Genomic DNA, 19,221 nt, shown 5'->3' with positions numbered 1-19,221 from the left:
AGACTTCTTGTCTTTGTGACCTCTCCACTGGGGACACAGACCCTTCCTTTCACAGAGAGAAAGCTGGGAGAGTTTAGAAAGACGATTGGACCCATCTGGACTTCATTCGTAGAATGGTGTAGCAATGTCTTTTGCCCGTACGGAGCCTACAAGAGGCGGACAGTGAGGGTCACCTAGGCTGGTGCTCCTCAAAGGTGGTCAGGGTTACCACCTGAGTTGGGAACTGACTGGGAATGCCAAGTCTCAGGTCCTACCATGGACCCACCAACTCTGGGAAAGGGCCCAGCAACCTATCTGAAAGACTTCCAAGGGCTGAAATAGATTGAATTTGCTTGGCACCTTCCAAGGCATGTACTACCAACACCAGCACCGCCCCGCCCCACCCCATCCCACCTCAGCTAGTGCTCCTTTTCTTAAGTAAGGGACAGAGCTTTTCATATCTAAGAAGAATCAAGATTCTAGCATGAATCCTCATCCCTGCTATCATCCCTGAGATGAGGTCACCACGACAGATGGGTCAGATGCCACAGGGCCTGGCTGCCCATTAGCCGCAGTTCACAGAGGGTGTGGATTTCAATGACCCAGATCACAAAGGAGGGGTGTGATGCACGTATGGCCTGGACCGGGCAGGCTCGTCCTCCCTGCTTGTGTGTGTGTGTGTGTGATATTAACATAATGTCCCTTGCAAAAGCAATTAGAGTCACAGACAGCGAATGTCATTAGGTAGCTACATCCTGCCTCCACCAGCCACGATGACTAAACAAGGCTAATTCAATCAGCACCAATTTGCACACAAGCCCAGCAGCTGGGTCCAGAGCAGGGTGGCTGCAGCAGAATCCTACAGTGGGGTGAGGGCTGGCCAATGGGACTGTGGGGGGCAGCTCACCCCAGGGCACTGCCTGTATAGAGGGCAAGTCTATATAGAGAAGATTCCTTGTACCCTTGGAAAAGCCATTGCCTGTGCCCTTGCAAGGAATAAAGGTAGCAGGAAACAGCAAACAGGGTTGGCATGCCAGCCTCAACGGTCTTACTATGCAGTTGGGGGAGAGGTCACCAGGTACATCCCCCATGGTTTCCGGAGAAGCCAGCTTGGAGGTCACCTTCATCCAACTCTCTGTTCTCTCATGTGCTATATATAGTTCCTTGAGCCCTCAGATACTTGAGATCTCTTGGTTCAGTGTCCCTGTTGATAGATGGGGTGAGTGTCTAGTTCTCTCTCTTGATGCTCTGGGGAGAATGAACAGGTGACCCAGCCAGTGTTCTGTGAACAGAGTTGTCATTGCTGCTGTTCTTGCCCATGAAATATCAAAACGGACCTTCTGTGCATCAGGACCAGGTTCTGGGGATGCCAAGTCTGGGATGTCCCTATCCTTGCCCTCAAGGAACACATAATAAAGTGGGGTGACAGAGGAGTCATCTGTCCTGCGGTAGGTTCTGTGAGAGATGAACAGAATGAGGACCCAGGATCCAGTCGTAGAAGGGTCAACGCTGCAGCTGAGGTTTGAAGAGCACATTGTTCTCCTAGGGCAACCCAGACCTGAAGCTGGAGTCCCCTGGGGCCAAACAGGTACCTGCTGCCCAGGCGAGAAGCTGGCAAATCTTGGCCTCAAGGTAGCTGTAGAGGTTCTGCAAGGCAGGAGGAGGGGTCACAGGGCACTCTCCCAGATAGAGAGCACCTCCCTGCCAGGGGACTTCTTAAGCCCTCCTACAGCTGTGTAAGAGAGGAGGGACAACCAACTTACAGCTTCCCACCTTGTCTGCTCTGTTGTCACAGCTGCAGCGCCCTACAGAGTTAATGTCCTAACGTTTGTCATTTAAATCCCTCACTCAACAAAATAAAATGCAAAATTTCTGTCATGGAAAACTCATACTTTTGGCCATCGACAGGTATGTGTAGAGGGGGTGAAAAGGAAGCCAAGTCGCATGCTGTCAGCCCCACGCTGTCACTTCCTGCAGACTCAGGGGGTGGGATAGGGTGGGGGTCCGGGGAGCTAGAAAGCTGACAGGTGTTGGAGATGTTCATCTTCGCCCTGTCCCTGGGAGGTTTTCTTCTGTACAGCCACGTGGGGACCTGAGGAAGGATGCAGCCCTCCCTGGTTGCTTCCACAGCCGTTGGTAACAGGATGTGCACTGCCCCCGCCATGTTCTTGTATTGCACAGGTAAACCCACCCACTGCACAGGTGTGCACTGGCCCCTGTTCTTGTAGTCACGGGTAGTGACCCACCCCCTGGTCCCATGCTTTGGGAACCGCTGGCCATCGTAACCTTGGCAGCCATATTCTTTCCAGTGCTGTGAATTAGAACGGACTATTGGATCACTGCCCAGGGCCTGCCAGGACCCAGCCTCTATGGACGTCCTGAGAGGTGCTGGGCACAGCCACAGTGCCCCTAGCGTGGCTCAGTGGGCGGAGCTGTGGAGAATGGCTGACACACTCTGATGCAGCTCTTCACAACACAGCCCTGTGTCTCCTAGCCCTATGACCATCTGAAGGAGGTCACATGAGCTGCGAGCCCCAGTGTCCTTCAGCCGACTCTCTCAATGTTGTAAGAATGAACCAGAAACGGATTCCCTCTGCTGCTGATTCTTGCTGCTCTCACAGAATTCACTCCTCAAACCGTTTATCTTCTAAACAACCTTCACATAGAATGGAAGGATCTGGAATTAAGCCTGGAGGTGGAGAGGGTGGCAGTGAAATGATTCTGAAGGAGTTTGAGGAGCTATATGTTCCTATGTCCCCACTCAACCTCATCTGAGGCTAGAGAATCTCCACGAACCAGGGAGGGGGCAGGGTTATACTAAGGGAGAAGCCAGGCCCTGGAATGCCCTGGACCATTTTCCACCACTGGTCAAATACTTGATAAGGAACAGATATTTATTTAGCTCACTGGTCTAGAGGCTGAAAGTGCCCACAGATGCCACCAGTTTTGGCATATTACCTCCTTGCTGGCGACACCACTGAGTTCACACAGCAAGACTGGAAGCCTGAGAGCTGGAAGGAGCTGGTCTTACTCTTCCATAACAACCTCCTATAAAGGACTGACCGAGGTCGCACGAGAGTTAGGCCATGGCAGCATGTCCACCCACCTCTTAGTGCTCCCATCACCTACCACACCGAGTACCAACCTCCAGCACACAAGGCTTGGGGGCCACATCCAAACCTCCACAACAGATGGTGGGCCATCCACCTCCTACCCCTTCTCAGTCCAGCTAAACTCACTAGGCCCTTAGGGGGGTGCAGAAACCCCAGCTCCCAGCCTGCTACATACACACCATTGACTGAGGCCCATGTCACAACCTTAACAGACAGAAAAGATGAAACACAGATAGATATACACTTGTGAGCACCGGGCAGAGTCTCAGCCCTGGTGCTAGGGAGGACATGAGATGCCAACGGTGAACTTGGGAGCCATAGCTTCCCAGTCTCCAGCCTGGTACAACTGAGCTGCCTCCCTGTGCCTCGATTTCCTCATCTGTAAAATAGCGACAATGTAGTGAGTCATGCAGAAAACCGACTCACACAGTTTGCTCAGAGGGAGCCTACAGCTGGTGGTGTGTGGTCTCTAAGGGCTCCTGGCTGTCTTTCCAACCTTGTATAGAAGTACAGGCTTTCCTGAAGGTGAAATCGGGAAGGTGGTCTTTCGCGCTCTGATAAGAAGTCAGCACCACCCTCCGTACCCACAGGAGACTGGCCCCAGGATCTTCACAAATACCCAAATTCTCCTTACACCCCCTCCTGTGTACTCTGACCTTCTCTTGCGGGTTTATAATCCCCGGTGCTGCGTAGCTGCTGCATAGGTGACCGCTCTACTGTGTCATTTGGGGGACAGTGACAAGGAAACAGACTGCAGCTCCTCTATGGGGGAGCTTTTTTTTTTTTTAAGTACTTTCTATTTGCAGTTGGTTGAGTCCAGAGCAGCAGATCCCACAGGGCTAGAGGGTGACTGAGCAGCATGTGACCTGGATTAGCAGTTCTTAACCTCCCTGCACATTCCAGTCTGTCTGGGGAGGACAATCCCTCAGGAAGGCAGCCCCTGGCCAGCTGCTTCAGACTCCCTGGAGGTGAAATCCTGTGACTGAAACCTGAAGGACAAGCTTGAGGTCAAACCAAGGGCTGAAATCCAGCCCCTACGGCTATCAACGTGGCCTTGGGCCAGTCACCCACCCAGACCAAGCCTTGGTCTCTGTTGCCAAAAAGCAGCAGGGAATCCACGTCCTCCCAGTGAGGACACAGAAATTCAGAGACTGCTGCAAAGAGCAGAGCCCCTGGACAGGTTGATATTTACAATGTAACACTCAACCTCGGCAAAGACACTGAGCCTCAAGACCCAAGTATTTTCTTCTGCAGTTATTTTGGTGCGTTTGCTTGGGTGTTTGCTAAGCCTCACCTTACCATAGGAAAACTGTAAGAGTGCCAGGCACAGCTGCTTAACAAATATCGTGAAGTTATTCAAAGCAGGCCTCGCCTGCAAACCCGGATGCTTTTCTGGCTTGGTCTTCCACTGTTATTTTTGGAAGAAGGAGGGAGTCTTTGAATGGAACCGGGCACGAGCCCAGATGGAGAGGGAGATAACCTTTAAGAGACACCCCTTTCCAGGAGCAGCTGCTAGCCTGTTTGGGGGATGCTCCTTTAGACCCTGCAAACCTACCCTGGCTGCAGAGACTCTCAGCTCATAATCCTTCAGTGCCTATGGGAGGAGGAATAGACTCAGGAAAGCTGGATTCCAAGTTTATTAGCGATGCGGCTGGAACAGCTGCTTCGACCTCCGCGAGCCTCAGAGGCCTTCTGTACTCGTGGTCACTGCTACTCATTCACCTCACTTGCTCCCGTTGTGGCTTCGGGGAGGCCCTGAGTCCCTTTCCTGTGTCCCTCACACATCACCACAGATTGGGTGTTTATTATCATGTGGTTCTGAGGCTGGACGTTTAAGCTGAAGTCCTGGGCAGCTCCAGAGTGGCTCCCTCGCTCCTCTGGCAGCCACGATGACTGCTGACATTACTTGACTTGTGACTGCAGGGCTCCAAGCTCTGCCTGCAGCCATTGCCCCTTCTCTCCTCTTGTCTTCTCTGGGATGTGAGGAATCACCCAGAAAATCCTGGATGGTCTCATTCCCAGACCTGTCTTACTCTATCTTCTGTTGTTATAACTGGATTCCAGAGACTGACTGTTTTATAAAGAAGAGAAGGACTTTTATTTAGCTTCCTGTTCTGGAGTCTGGAAAGTCCAGAAACACATCAGCCTGCGGGAAGGGGCTTGGACCGCATCACCCTCGTCACTAATCATAGTCACATTCCCATTGTATGTCTAAGCACTTTGGGACATCCACACTCAGGTTGAGTGTCCCCTGCCCAAAATGTCCGGCAAATTTTGATCTTGGATTTCTGGCTTTGGGGATATTTGCCTATGTGTTGAACTATCTCAGGAAAGGGGCCAACGTTTAAACATGAATTTGACTTTTTTCAAAATATACCTCACGCAGAGCTCAGAGTTGATTTTATCCAATTACTTTGCTGCACCTGTTTTGACTGAGACAGTCCAGGAAGTCAGGCGCGCTGGTCTCCATCTGTGAAGTGACGTCAATGCTCCTTTTGGGTTTGGGAGGATTTGGAGATTTGGGGGATTTGAGGCTTTCAATTTAGGATCACCTCATTTATAAGTTTACAAAAGACCCCTGAATGACTATGACTACAAATACAAAGAAACAAATGGCAGGAGAGAAGAGACAGGGAGTGTCAGAGCAAAAGGGAACCGCTGTAGTGTCCAGGGGTTCGACCCTGGCTGAAGCACCTCTTGGAAGGTGGGAAGCAGAGAGAAAAGGGGGTACAGGGCAGCTGTGCACACCTCATTTCCAGAGAGGACAGAGGCGAGCCTCCCGCCCAGCCCCCCATGGCTGTGCACCTCCCTCCCCCGGGGCCAACTGCTATGACCCACCCTCAGACACCTAGGCTAGTCTCCCATCTCATTCTCATCACAGTGACCACAGCACACACTTAACCGTTCTGCTGAGTTCAACTCCTGCACAGACCTCAGCCCTAGGCCCCCCTCCCACCCCAGGCCCCAAGGAAACCTTCCTCATTTGGCTCCTGCCCACTGCCTAAGTCCTCCTGATTGCTCTATGTACCCCGGCTTTTCCCCCAGCCCTCCCCTAGCTAAATCCACCCATCTCTTACCAACTAACAGATTTAGGGGAGAAACTAAATTCCAGCCACATCTGCTAAATGTGTTAATCAGTTCGTGTCAGTGTGACTGCAAAATAGCATGGTGGCAGGAGAGCATTGTGGAGGAAGGAGGGCATGGAGGATGGAGGAGGGCATGGGGGAGGGAGGAGGGCATGGGGGAGGGAGGAGGGCATGGTGCCAAGAAGGCAGGGGGCACCAGATTAATATACCTAGGCATCTTCTTTGTTTCTGTGTTGGGCACGCTACAAACAGGAATCGGTGGCACCTGCTCTTCAATTGAACTAAACCTACTTTTCTCAGGAAAGTGAAAAACAAGATCGATTTTGAGAGCACAGTGCCCGTGAGATTTTAAAAGGCACAAATTGTCCTAAGTCAGCACAGGTGTCCTTGTAATGGGGACAGAGGGACAGTAGCATTTCTCCATCTGTCCGTGAGCAGAAGTCGCCTGGGACCTACGAAATGAGACGCAGATTCTGGTGCCACGGGTCTCCGGTAGGGCCTGAAATTCTGCATTGCTGTTTTGTTTGGTTTTTTGAGACAGGGTTTCTCTGTGTAGCTTTCCTGGCTGTTCTGAAACTCGCTCTGCATTTCTCACAAGCTTAGTCAACATTGCATGCCCCTGGAGTAGCAGGGCTCCATGACATTCCTGACACATGAGAGTGTCCCACAGCCCAGGTTAGGCACGTGCAGAGGGGATGCCCCACCCATCCTGCCGAATGGAAATCTCCTGTCATTCGAGTGTTGTCAGGGAGCACTAGCAGTAGACAGTCCCCTTGGTACGCATCTCTCCTCAGGTTGGGTCAAGAAAAGGGAATTATGATCGACAAGGGAAGCCTAGGGAGGAGTGGGGTGGGGTGGGGTGAGGGTGGGTGCAGGGCTTAGGTATTTTAGCCTTTGTAGAAGTTTTCTCCCTGACCCAGAACAAATCATTTCACCAGGACTAAGAGGGTAAGCTCAGGAGGGACCAAAAGGCTCAGGTTGTGAATGACACCCTCACTCACAGACTCTCACTTGGAAATTGGCCGCTGCCTGTGTTTGTGTTCAAGCTGTGTTTCCAGCAGGATTTTTGCCAGCACAGAAGGAACACCCTTTGCCTCTGCAGGTCGGGAATCTCAGAGGGGGCAGAAACAACTGGAGAAGGAAAAGCAGATCTTGGGAGCACCTCACCCTGGACCTGCAAGCAAGAAGTGCAGATGGGAACACAGGCTCCCCTGGTTTGCTCCCCATTCTGGCCAGCTGGTGAGACAGGATTCTCAGAGATCCCCACCCATCTAAACCCACCAGCCTTGGTGACACAGCACTGCCTGTGTGGGGTGGAGGCAACTGGTGCTATGAGCTGCAAGCATGGTCCCTCCTTTCTGCCACAGCCCCTCTCCTGATACCTCCCCAATGTACTGTTTATCAGAGTCAGGAAGAAGAGAGAGGTCCCCCTCCCAAGTTTGGCAACTGTTCGATGATGGTATACTTAAATAATGAAAGGTTTGGGATGTGGAGTTCAGCAGGGATCCTGAGACAGATTACTGAGGAGCAAAGTGTTTATCCGAAGCATATTTTTAACTCCATGGGCAGACAAAGATGCAACATGGAAGGCCTCTTGAAGAAAAGATCAGAATTCTCTGCTGTGTAGCAGCTTCCTGCTTAGACTGGATTGGTGGGAACCGAAGTTGTTTATTCTTTTTTTTTTTTTAATTTTTATTGAGCTCTACATTTTCCTCTGCTCCCCTCTCTACCTCTCCCCTTATCCCTTCAACCCTCCTCCAAGGTCTCCATGCTCCCAATTTACTCAGGAGATCTTGCCTTTTTCTACTTCCCATGTAGATTAGATCTATGTAAGTCTCTCTTAGGGTGCTCTAGGATTGTGATTTGTGGGCTGGTTTTCTTTGTTTTATGTTTAAAAACCACCTATGAGTGAGTACATGTGATAATGATAATTGTCTTTCTGTGTCTGGGTTACCTCACTAAAAATAATGTTTTCTAGCTCCATCCATTTTCCTGTAAAATTCAAGATGATGTTATTTTTTTTCTGCTGTGTAGTACTTCATTGTGTAAATGTTTCCTTATCCATTCTTTGGTCAAGGGGAATTTAGGTTGTTTCCAGGTTCTGGCTATGACAAACAAAGCTGCTGTGAATATAGTTGAGTACATGTCTTTGTGACACGATTGAGCATCCTTTGGATATATACCCAAAATTGGTATTGCTGGGTCTTAAGGAAGGTTGTTTCCTAATTTTCTGAGAAATCACCACACTGACATCCAAGGGAGTTGTACCAGCTTGCATTCTCACCAGCAATGCAGAAGTGTTCCCTTTACCCCACAACCTCTCCAGCATAAGTTGTCATCAGTGTTTTTGATCTTGGCCGTTCTTACAGATGTAAGATGGAATCTCAGAGTTGTTTTGATTTGCATTTCTCTGATGACTAAGGATGTTGAGCATTTCCTTAAGGGTCTTTTAGCCATTTTAGATTCCTCTGTTGAGAGTTCTCTGTTTAGGTCTGGTCCTCTTTCTCCACACAGCAGGCTCTTTACCGACAGAGCCATCTCCTCAATGACCAAACCCTCCACGGCTCAGAATCTTCTCTGGCATTCCACATTACTATGAAAACAGCATCTACACTTTCGCCCCACCACACAGTTCCATGTACTGAATTGTGTCTCTGGCCGAACTCCTGTGTTGAAGCCCTAATCTCCAGTGTGATTGTATTTAGAAACACCCTTAAAGGAAGCAGCTATAGTTAGATGAGGTTGTGGGGATGTGACATTAATCTGATGGTAGTCAAGACTTTATCAGAAAAGACACCATTGCATTCTCTCTCCCCCTCCCTCTCTCTCCCTTTATATAAAACCTCCTCAAGGAGGTCAAAGACCAAATGATCGTTTCTTCCTGAATCTTACATAACCAGCTGTTCACATCACTGCACAACAGATGGTTCAACGCATGTGGAGTGGCTGAGCAATCAGTAGGCCTTATTCAAGCTTTTGACACGGGAGGATATGTATACACATGTGCATACATGTGGCACAAACACCTGTCTGCATAGAGCTGTAGTTTGGGTGTTGACTGTCCCATAGAAGCTCCCCAGGCTGGCACTGTTGAGAGGAATGGAAACTTAGGGTGACTTTGGGGGCATGACCTTGGATGCTGTGAGATCTCCAACCCTTTCTCTTCTTTTTTTTTTTTTTTTTTTTGTTTGTTTGTTTCTCAGCAACAAGGTTGAATGGTTTGCCTCTGCCACATTCTCCTACCTTGGTGTATTACCTCACCTGACGCAAAAGCAGTGAAACCAATGGATCATGGACGCTAATCTGGCTCTAAGTGCAAGCCAAAATAAACCTTTTCTCTTTACAAGTTCATTGTCTAAGGAAATGTTTTATAATACTGGAATACTTCCTGATATATACATGCAGATGCATTCACCTCTTTATCTATATCAACATCTTCAACTGCTTGTTTCTGGCTCTGTCTGAGGAACCCGAGTAGCAAAGCTGTGTTGTGTTTGAAGACACACACCCAGGGTCATACAACTCCCTGTCAGAGACCAGATTTCTAATTGTGCCAGGCGGCTTTGATGGTTAGTTTCGGTTGTCAACTCAACACAATCTAGACTCAGCTGGGAAACAGCCCTTTGGCCATGTCTAGGGGGACATTTGTTGATTACATTAGTTGAGATAGGGAAGACCTGCCCACCGTGGGCAGCACCATTCCCTAGGAAGGGGGATTCTGAACTGTATGCCAGTGAAGAAAACGAGTCAATCACTAGTGTTCCTTTCCTCTCTTCTCTTGGCTGTGGTCGGCTGCTTGAGTGTCTGCTGCCTTGACTTTTCATTGAGGGACTTTATCCTGGAACTGTAAGCTAAAAAAAACCTTTCTCCCGTAAGCTGAATTTGTGGGGAATTTTATCAAAGCAACAGAAGAAAACAAACAATCTCCTCTTGGAATTTTAGGTATTAACCATAGATAGGAGCCCAAGAATTTTAGAGATTTTTTTTTGTCCAGAAACCACAAAAATTGTGCCACTGCTCTTCCGCTGGTGATGTCTTAGGGCAGACATCACTAATAGATCCCAGAACTGTCCTCCCACTGTATGTCCAAGTCCTTCTTAATTTTTTACGAAATCTCAGCTACTCCAGTGAAGTGACCCGTCTTCCCAGAGACGGCTCAGTCTAATCAGGTTTGCACTGATAGTCTAAACCAAGAGTAATGGTTTTGTTTTGTTTTTCTCAAATTATAGAGCATGCCACCAGGACTGGATGCCCAGTTTGTGTTCAGATATGATCGTTAAACTGGAGGAAACTCAGCCATCACTCTCAATATTAAGTTGGACCAGAAGTTGGTAGGTTCTGACCTTCTGTTACTTCTGACTATTTTGAGAGATTGTAATCTTTTAAGCCAAAATTGATAAAATGAGGGACGGGAATTGGATGAATACCAGCTGCTATTAAGGTGACAAATAGAAGCAACTGTAGTCGGGAGACCAAGGGGCAATCCCTGACTCTGGGATCAAGAGATAATTACAAAAAATAGAAATGGAGCCACAGTCTAAGTGGTGGGAAGTGAGGGGGTGGCAGCGACGCGTCACAACCAGTAAGTACTAAAGGAACTGGTGCCCCCTCCAAGAGCTATGCCCACTTTTATATCTGCAAACACAACCCCAGTAACTCAGGTGAGGCAACCTCCCAAGCCTCAACATGGAATCGAATCCTGACTGTCTAAGCCAAACATGTAATCTCTTCACACTGAATGAGAAAAAGGTGTGTCCTCCTGCGGAATTCTGGGCAGTCACTCCACTTGCAAAAGGAAAGGTATCAAAAAGCCATTGTTGTCACACGCAATCAAGAGCATCCAGGCTGCCATGGACGGCGCCTCCCCCACCCCCAACCACAGATGGCGGTGGGCAAGGGAAAGCTCCAGCATTTCCCACCTCTTAGGTGTCACTCTGACTCTTCCCGTTGTGTGGGGGAAAGAACTGGACTCTTACACAGAGGCCTCCACCTCCACCCGAATGTATTCCTGGTATATGAGGCCACATCTAGCAAGGCTTTGTTTTCTTTAATGTGAATGCGTCCCCTGAGTTGAAAAAAAAATCTCTCTCTTCTTCCAAGAACGTGGCAGTGTGTTATTATGGAAGAACAGATGTTAAGATGTTAAGAATAGATATCTAGTATAGGAATGAAATTCAGAACAACTGAGAAGGGAAGGAGGGGGTGCTGAGGGCAAGCTCACTATGATGCAGGACTGCAGGGCCAGAGGGAGGAGCAGGGAAGGGATGCGGGTGGAACACCCAGGGCCTCCAGGCTGTCTCTGTGGGGTCATAGGGTTCATCCTTTGGCTAAAGTCTATTAGCACTAAGGGCAGATCTGTTCTGCTGGGATAGCTGGACAGTGGCGCTACCAAGTCCACTCAGGGTAGGAGCAACACAGGGGGAGGGGAAGGCCTCTCTCTGGAGACAGTAGGACCAGTCATTTCCTCATCTTTGCTTTGGAACCCTCGGAGGTAACTGAGAAAACATGTTCCCAGAGTGGCAGGGACGGAGGCAGGAGGGCCTGGCAGGGGTGCAAAGGCTGTTCCTACCCTGCCCTGCTCCACAGGGCATGGCTTGAAGTAAGCCCCTTTCAGCAGAGCCAGCTCAGCCTACCCATACTTCACTGGGGCAAGCACGCTGTTGCTGACAACTGGGGAGCGAAGACAGAGCCGGTTCATTTGACAGCACTTATATGGCACGGGCCATGTCGGCATATGAAAAGCTGGGCTTCCGGGGCATAGGGCTTCAAGAGCTATCTATGCCTAGGTCCTGGTGCACTCTCCACGGTACCAGCTCTGTGCTTCGGACCAAGATGACCTTTTTTTTACCTGGTTCCCACAAACCAGGAAGGACCCAGCTGGCCTGCGTGACTCTGCAAAACCTTACAATGTAGACCAGATGGCTATTGGCTGATTTATCCATGTCTAGCAACACAGCACTGCCAGCAGGAGCCAGGCCCCAGGTCCCTACTCCCTGCTCGCTCCGCCTCAGCACACAGAGATATAGTGTGGTGAGCAGAATACCAGGGAGACAGAGAACACCAGGGGCAGCTCCCCATCCTTTAGAGGCCTCGCTTCACCCTCACAACCTCTCCACGGGCTGGACGTTTCTCAGTTTTACAGAAACCAGAGCGGCTTCACCAGCTTCATGCCCTGCACTTGTAATGACCACTCCATCAGCAAGAACAAGGGGTGGGGTGGGAGATGTGAGTCTTCTCCCTGTGAGAACGGAAGGCAGACCTCATCGGTCACGTGGCCACTGGGTTCAAAGGAAGACCAAAAAATGGAAACTCTGTGGGCATGTGCCATGCAGTTGGTTAAATCCCCACTTGCTGGGGTGAAGGCCCTTCCAGACCGCTGCGATGATTTGAATCACCATTGCAGATGCACCGCGCCATGACCTGTGCCAGCACAGCCATCTCAAGACTCAGTTTACCCTCGCTGAGAAGATGTTCCTGCTTCTCCACGTAACTGGGTTCAACAGCCCCTCCCTCATGGGACTGCTGGGATTTCTTCTATGTCAGCTTATTTTACATTACTCTAGGATGTTTTCAGAGTCCCCCACACTCTTACAAGGATAGTTTGTTTAGCCCGTACAGTATTTAAAAAAGAAAAGAGGCGCAAACTTCTACCCATGGGCTGGGAAGATAGCCCCGTTTGCAATGTGCCTTACACACATGAAGATTTGATCCCAGAATCCACACTGAGAAGGCCAGGCATGATGATGTCGGGTTCCAGCGCTGGGCAGGTGGAGACAGAAAGGCTGTTGGGGCTCTCTGGCCAGCCTAGTTGAAAGAGCAATCTCCAGGCTAGTGAGAGACCCTGTGTCGATGTAAACAAACAAACAAGCAAATCAAATAAACAAACAAGGTGGTTGGGAGCCAACAAGGTGGCTCTGGGTAAAGATCCCTGCTGTTCAAGCCTGAGATACTGAGTTTGATCCCCAGAACCCATGTAAAGGTAGAAGGAAAGGATCAACTCTACAAAACTGCCCTCAGACCCCCACATGCACGCTATGGCATGCATACCCACACATGCACACATATATTAATAATAGATTTTTTAAAAATTAATGGTGAATGGTACCTGAGAAATGATACCCGGAGTTGACCTCTGGCCTCTATGTACACTTACACACTTGTGCAGCTATGCTTTTCTTGTACACCTTCACACACACATACACACACACACACACAATTATATGACTGTACTTAAAAACCTCAGGTAAACCCCAGAGTCACTCTGGCATAGTAACAGCCAGCTGAGGCTAAGCCGCGCGTTAATCCTGGACAGCATGCACACCCCATTGCCATGGTATCTGCCACCCCCTGGAGTCTCACATCCTTCATACTTCCTGTTTCTTCTGTCTGCCTAGTCCCAGGAGGGCTCCCCATAGCAGCTCCCCTCAACCAGGCTTCGCTGAGAGCAGTGTGAGCCTCACCTGGGTGCGCTTGGCACACAGTGGGTGTGCAGAAGCCTTGGGTGTGAGAGCTGCAGCTGCGCACGGCAGGAAAGGAATTAAGGATTCTAAAGAGGTGCTTGCATCCTCCCTTTGGGTACCAGGCCCTTGCAACAACACTCCCTAAGAAATTGCAGTTTCCCCAGGAGTCGTCTGGAGGAAGGAAGAAGCTGATGTCAGTGCTGGCCAGAGGGGGAACTTGTTACCACAGAAGGACTCCACTCGGTTCTGACAAACGCCAGTACATTTTGCAAGGCCAGAGACCAGACACTGATTGGCCATAATGGGTGGGAGTCCACTTGTCTGGGATTTCATACCTCTTGTCCTCTATTCAATCTTCAACATCTCGCAGGGACCCAAAGGTGGACTTGGTAGAGGCAGTCACTGTCCCTCTTCTAATGTGGCCACTTCTTTCCTGTCACCTATCTGTTTGACTTTGGGTCTATTGAGGACAGGTAGCTGAGCCAGCACATTGGGGTTGCCAGGATCCAGGCTCTGACCCTGACTGCTCCAGTAACAATGGGGCCTTCTGGGCTGGCAGAATTTATCCAGACAAATGCCAGGCTGAAGAGAATTCCCAACCCCCAGATCCCCAAAATATGGGAACCACTTTGCTGACCACCAAAGGACCCCACGTGGAAGGCAGCTGAAGTTGAAGGGGCTGCTTCAGATGATGCACGGGACCCTCCCTGTTAGAGAACTTAGAGGTAAGCTTAGGACCTTTGCCTGCTCAAGGCTGACCTCCATTGTGGAAAAGCCACTGAGAAAATGTAACAGGATCTACAGGCCTGGTTCACCTGGGGCCTTGGGGCTGAGGTTCCCATTTCAGGTGCTGACTGCCTAATGAGCCCGTGTGGACAGGTTGCTGGGATGAACAAGGCAGTGACTGTTTCCCGTGGCTTTCTGCCCATCCACCCTCCTTGGTGAGACCTCTGGGTAGTGCCCTGCCTTTCCTGTCTCTGGCTGGAGGATGACGACGCTGAGTTGCATTGTGCTTTCTGATCTTGGGGACATGGTACAGGCTTTCTTTCCTGTCACAGATAGGGACAGAGTGGAAGGAAGACCTTCTAACAAATGCCTGCACTTCCTCTGCTTCAACAGAGGGCGGGGTGGGAGGATGAGAGCCATAGATCAGGAGGCAGCCTCTGGAATCAGGCCAGAGACTGACATTTGTCTGGTGACCTCTTATGGTATTGCTGAATCATGGGGCCTTTTGTAGTACAGAACTGGGAGGGACCCGTTCTCAGAAATTCCCCCATCGCTCTCTGTCCAAGCCCTGGGCCTTCACTTTCCACTGGCAGCTGACTGACGACGTCATTTCGCTTTAGTCAACAGGCCTCCTCCAGGCCAAGGTGACTGTGACCTCTGACACCACAGGCTGTCGCAGACACTGGCGCAGCTCTTTGGGGGGGGGGGGGAGTGAGGCTTCCCATTTCCATCACTCTGATTAGTGCTGACAGTAAGACATGAGCCAGAACAGACAGCAGACGAGCAGGCCGGGGAAGGGGAAGTGAAGAATCAGGGAGGAAGGGGCGCAGAGGGAGGACTCACTCAGAAGTGCTCAGAACAGCACAGCACAGCTGCCCAGGAAGCTGCCAGAGGCAGCCTGGGCTATTAATAGACCCATGCGCTGGAGCCGTGCTGCAGGCATTTCTGACGCACGCTGAGGATCTCCAGCGAGAAGCAGCTCCTCCTCGGGAGGCTCTGACTTGCAGATGCATGAATGTAAAATTCTGTTTTGTTTATTGGCGAGGGGACGCGGGCTCAAGTCTGCCACAGTGCAAATCAATCCTGGGTGGCTCTGTTATCAGGTCTGTTAAGGTCGGATTGAACATGGAACAGCAGGGATGCACACTGGAGCAGTCCCAGTCCAGTGAGGTCCTGCCCATCACAGCCCATCATTGTCTCATCTCTGGCCTTACGAAATGCCCTGACAAGTAGTCAGAGTGTGTGAAATATCTTTCTGATATTTCTGAAGGCCACGCTTCAGCCGTTCCTTCTTCCAGACTGAGACTCCGGGCGAAACTGATTTCTCGGGGACCACTGTTTCAATAGTCTGCTAGGCGAAGGGGCTCACTTAAGACTAGTCAGGAGGATTTGTTCCTGTCACGCTGGCTACACTGTCCTGCTCGCCTCGGACATGAGGCTGCCTGTGATCTGGGAATGTTATCTCAGGGTAAAAAAAAAACAAGATAAAAAACCGCCTCTTGCAGTTTTCCGGAGTGCAGCTTCAGCAATCGCCGAACCCCTATGTTCCTGGGGGGCAGATCTAAGATTGTGGGCTCATATTCTTGTGAGTGGAAAATAGAGAAAACAAAATAGTAAAAAGCCAACTGGGTCTCCCAGGCCTCAGTGCAGTTTTGGCACCTGTGAGGTGTGCCCAGTTCCTTCTGTCCCAGTGTAAACAGCTTTTAGGGGTAAAGTCTGGGTTCTGACAACCCCCAAGGTGAGAGTCAGCCACCACCAACAAGCTAATTAAAGAGACGAGGAACAGTGGTAAGCAGAAAGGGGGATTTATTCAATGTGGCCACACTGGGAAGAAGAACAAATGGAGAGACAAGGGGCCTTGGACGGTTCCAGGTAACACCAGCAGGCTCACAGGTCACCAGGCATGGCCCCATTCCTTCAAACCAGCAGCTTCTAAAACCAAAAGCTGAAACTTCAGGACCCTTGTCTGCTGGACCCTGAGACCCTAATGCCCACTGCCTCTGCAGAGGAAGGGAATTCTTCCATTCAAGGTGAGGTAAGAGAACAGGGCCAGAGAGAGAGAGAAGTTCCAACAGAATCAAGATTAACACGTAAGAGAACCAATGGCAGGGACCTTGTCCCCCACCTGTAACAAAATAAACTTCCGGTCTCTAATGGCAAGAGGAGATGGGTGCTATACACACGGCTAATAAAGGAGTTTTCCAACTTCCACTTTCCCAAGCTCTCAGACACTCTCGGGAGCGCCTTTGGCTGTGCTAACCGTTATCCATGTGTCCTCGGTTCAGGTCTTTGTTCTGGGTCACAAGAACCAGGAGATGTCACTCAGCAAGTGCCTTCTGGACTCCAAGATGTACCTGGAACACAGGCCTAGGGAAAATGGGATGAAGATGTCTGTCGCTGTTAGATCATGGACCTGCCTCTAAGACACTCTCAGAGACCAGACTCTACAACCTGAGGAAATCAGGCTGCACCCCAACCCCTGAAGCTCTCCCTTGTGCTGTGGCTTCAGGACCCCCAATTTATCCAGTTCCTGGCTCCTCTGTGCTCCTTGTTACTCAGGCTATCCCAGACTAAATCACGTGGTGTCCTGCCACCTCCTGAAAGAATATGAGTCAGATACAATGACCCAAACTAACCACGCACCACAGTAAGCTGCTCGGTCCTTCGCACTTCGCTGTTCTCTTGGTTTTCCAAATCTATGCCAGACATCCAGCACTCTTCAACAGAATCTCGTGTGAGGTCATTTCCTGCCAAGGCCCCAGCAGTTGTTCCCCATCCAGCAGCGTTCTCACCACGGCTTGTACTGCGTTGCTATTGTCCACGCTTCACACAGACACACAGCCCTTGACTGGACCGCAGTTACGTCTCTTGTCCATTTATGACCGTGACATGCTATGTTCAATGCAACCCCCCGCATTCAAACAAAGAAAGCTGGTACTTCACACGTGTGTACGGTGGCTCGAATGTGGTCCCAGCAGCCAGTGCACCCAAGCTGAGTCAAGCTTCCCCACAGCCTTAAAAGGAGACCCTGCACCCACACATCACAGAAGAGTAAGCCAGCATCGTGGCTTTGACTTGCTCGAAGCCGTGTAGCAGTTAGGGGCATGGCATTGAGAGCTTCTGAAAGAAAGCTGCCTGTGTGCTTTTACTTTGATGGTATTTTCTGGATTGCCAAGGGTCTGGAGTAACAGGGAGCTGCAGAAGTCCTTGTGGGACCTGCAACCGCATGCAGCAAGGCCGACCCATATTGTGCACAGTCTTCTCTGAGCATGCTGGGGACTTCCGGGACCCCTTGTAGACACCAGAACATTCCTTCTCTAAATGATATCTGATAGTCAGAAGCAGTAGGGAGAGACAACCCTTATGTGGCCATCAGCAGCCTAAGGAGCCGCTCTAATCTCCTAGGGACTCTTCTCAGGTAGGCCTGGTCCTTGACTTCACCATGGAAAAGAAATTCAGTGCAAACCAGTATGATGAAGAGTAGACAGGAATTTGTTTATTTAAAACTTTATTGAAAAGAAAACCTACAAATAGGGCTGGAGAAAAGGCTCAGTGGTTAAGAGTACTTACTGCTTGCTCTTCCAGAGGGCCTGAGTTCAGTTCCCAGCACAAATGCCTGTAACTCAAGCTCCAGAGGATCTGATGTCCTCTTCAGAACTTCAAAAGCACCTGTATACATGTGGAATACACACAGATACACACACACACACACACACACACACACACACACACAACAAAACAAAAACTTGGAAATAAAGAAATGATGCCATAGGACTGGTCAGACCAAAGTCTATCTGCCTCAATGAATGTCTCTAGAGTGGCCGTTCTGAAGCTTTACACTGGGGTTTACACTTTCGCCATCAATTATGGTTTATGCACTAGTCCATCCCATGTGAAAATATTGATAAATCAATGACAGAGTTAAAACTAGAAAAACAATTCGGCTTATATCCTCTTTCATAACTCACGTGCCCCTTCTCTGGAAGAAGGAATCCTTAGGTGACTTTGCAATGGGCACATGTTGGGCCGTGTGGCTTGCATTCCACGGATTAAAGAGTGTGATTTACAGCATGGACAAGCTAAGGAATGTCCTTTTGCAAACGAATACGTAAGGTGGATTTATGGCGGATGTTCTCTGAACTTAGGAATAAGAGAGGAATGCTGTGCAGTCCCGGACAGGCTGTTCCAACTCCAGTAAGCACAGTCTGCTTGTCACCTGTAACATTGCTGCGGTGTCTGTAGGAAAGCACACACTGACCCTGCAGGTAGATCGGGCTTTATCAGCAATGTTCAGAGTTTCCTGACTCTATCAGCCACGAAAACAATTTCCCAAGGCACAGGACTCTGCCCTCCCATCTTCTTACTCTGCCTTTCTGCCCTTTCTCGGTATCTGCATACACAGCCCCTTCTGTTTGCCAACTCCTCTCTAGATTCCTCACAACGCTGAGGGCATGGCAAACGTTATGTAAGTAGTTGGTAGACTGTGCAGTTTAGGGAATCGATTTTTCTGGGTAGCTCCACTCTGCAGTTGGATAACTTCATGGATACAGAATTCAAGCAACTGATTGTTTCTCTGGAACACTGTGAAATATATTGGGCACAACTACCTGACTTGTTTTATATATTTTTTATTTGTATGAATGTTTTACTCTTGTGTGTATCTGTGCACCATGTATATGCAGTGCTTGTGGAGGCCAGAAAAGGGCATCAGATCCTCTGGAAATAGAGTCACAGATTGTTGTGAGCCACCATGTGGATGCTAGACCCTGACCTGAGCCCTCTGGAAGAGCAGCCAGGTCTCCTAACCACAGAGCCATCTCTCCGGCCCTCTGACATGTTTTTAATTCATCTGTGATG

At 49.8% G+C, this 19,221-nt stretch overlaps 1 long non-coding RNA gene across 1 annotated transcript; it reads left to right on the top strand.

Moving 5' to 3' along the window:
- Nucleotides 1–6,419: 6,419 nt before the first annotated feature.
- On the top strand, nt 6,420–9,505 carry LOC126495980 (uncharacterized). Its single transcript, XR_007590271.1, has 3 exons — nt 6,420–6,670; nt 7,281–7,417; nt 9,382–9,505. It is a non-coding gene; the product is annotated as an uncharacterized lncRNA (long non-coding RNA).
- Nucleotides 9,506–19,221: the final 9,716 nt, after the last annotated feature.

The sequence above is a fragment of the Alexandromys fortis genome, unplaced genomic scaffold (genome assembly GCF_014885135.2).
Source record: "Alexandromys fortis isolate MF-2015 unplaced genomic scaffold, M_Fortis_MF-2015_v1.1 scaffold_29, whole genome shotgun sequence".
Taxonomy (NCBI): domain Eukaryota; kingdom Metazoa; phylum Chordata; class Mammalia; order Rodentia; family Cricetidae; genus Alexandromys; species Alexandromys fortis.
This window is presented reverse-complemented; position numbering and strand designations above follow the sequence as displayed.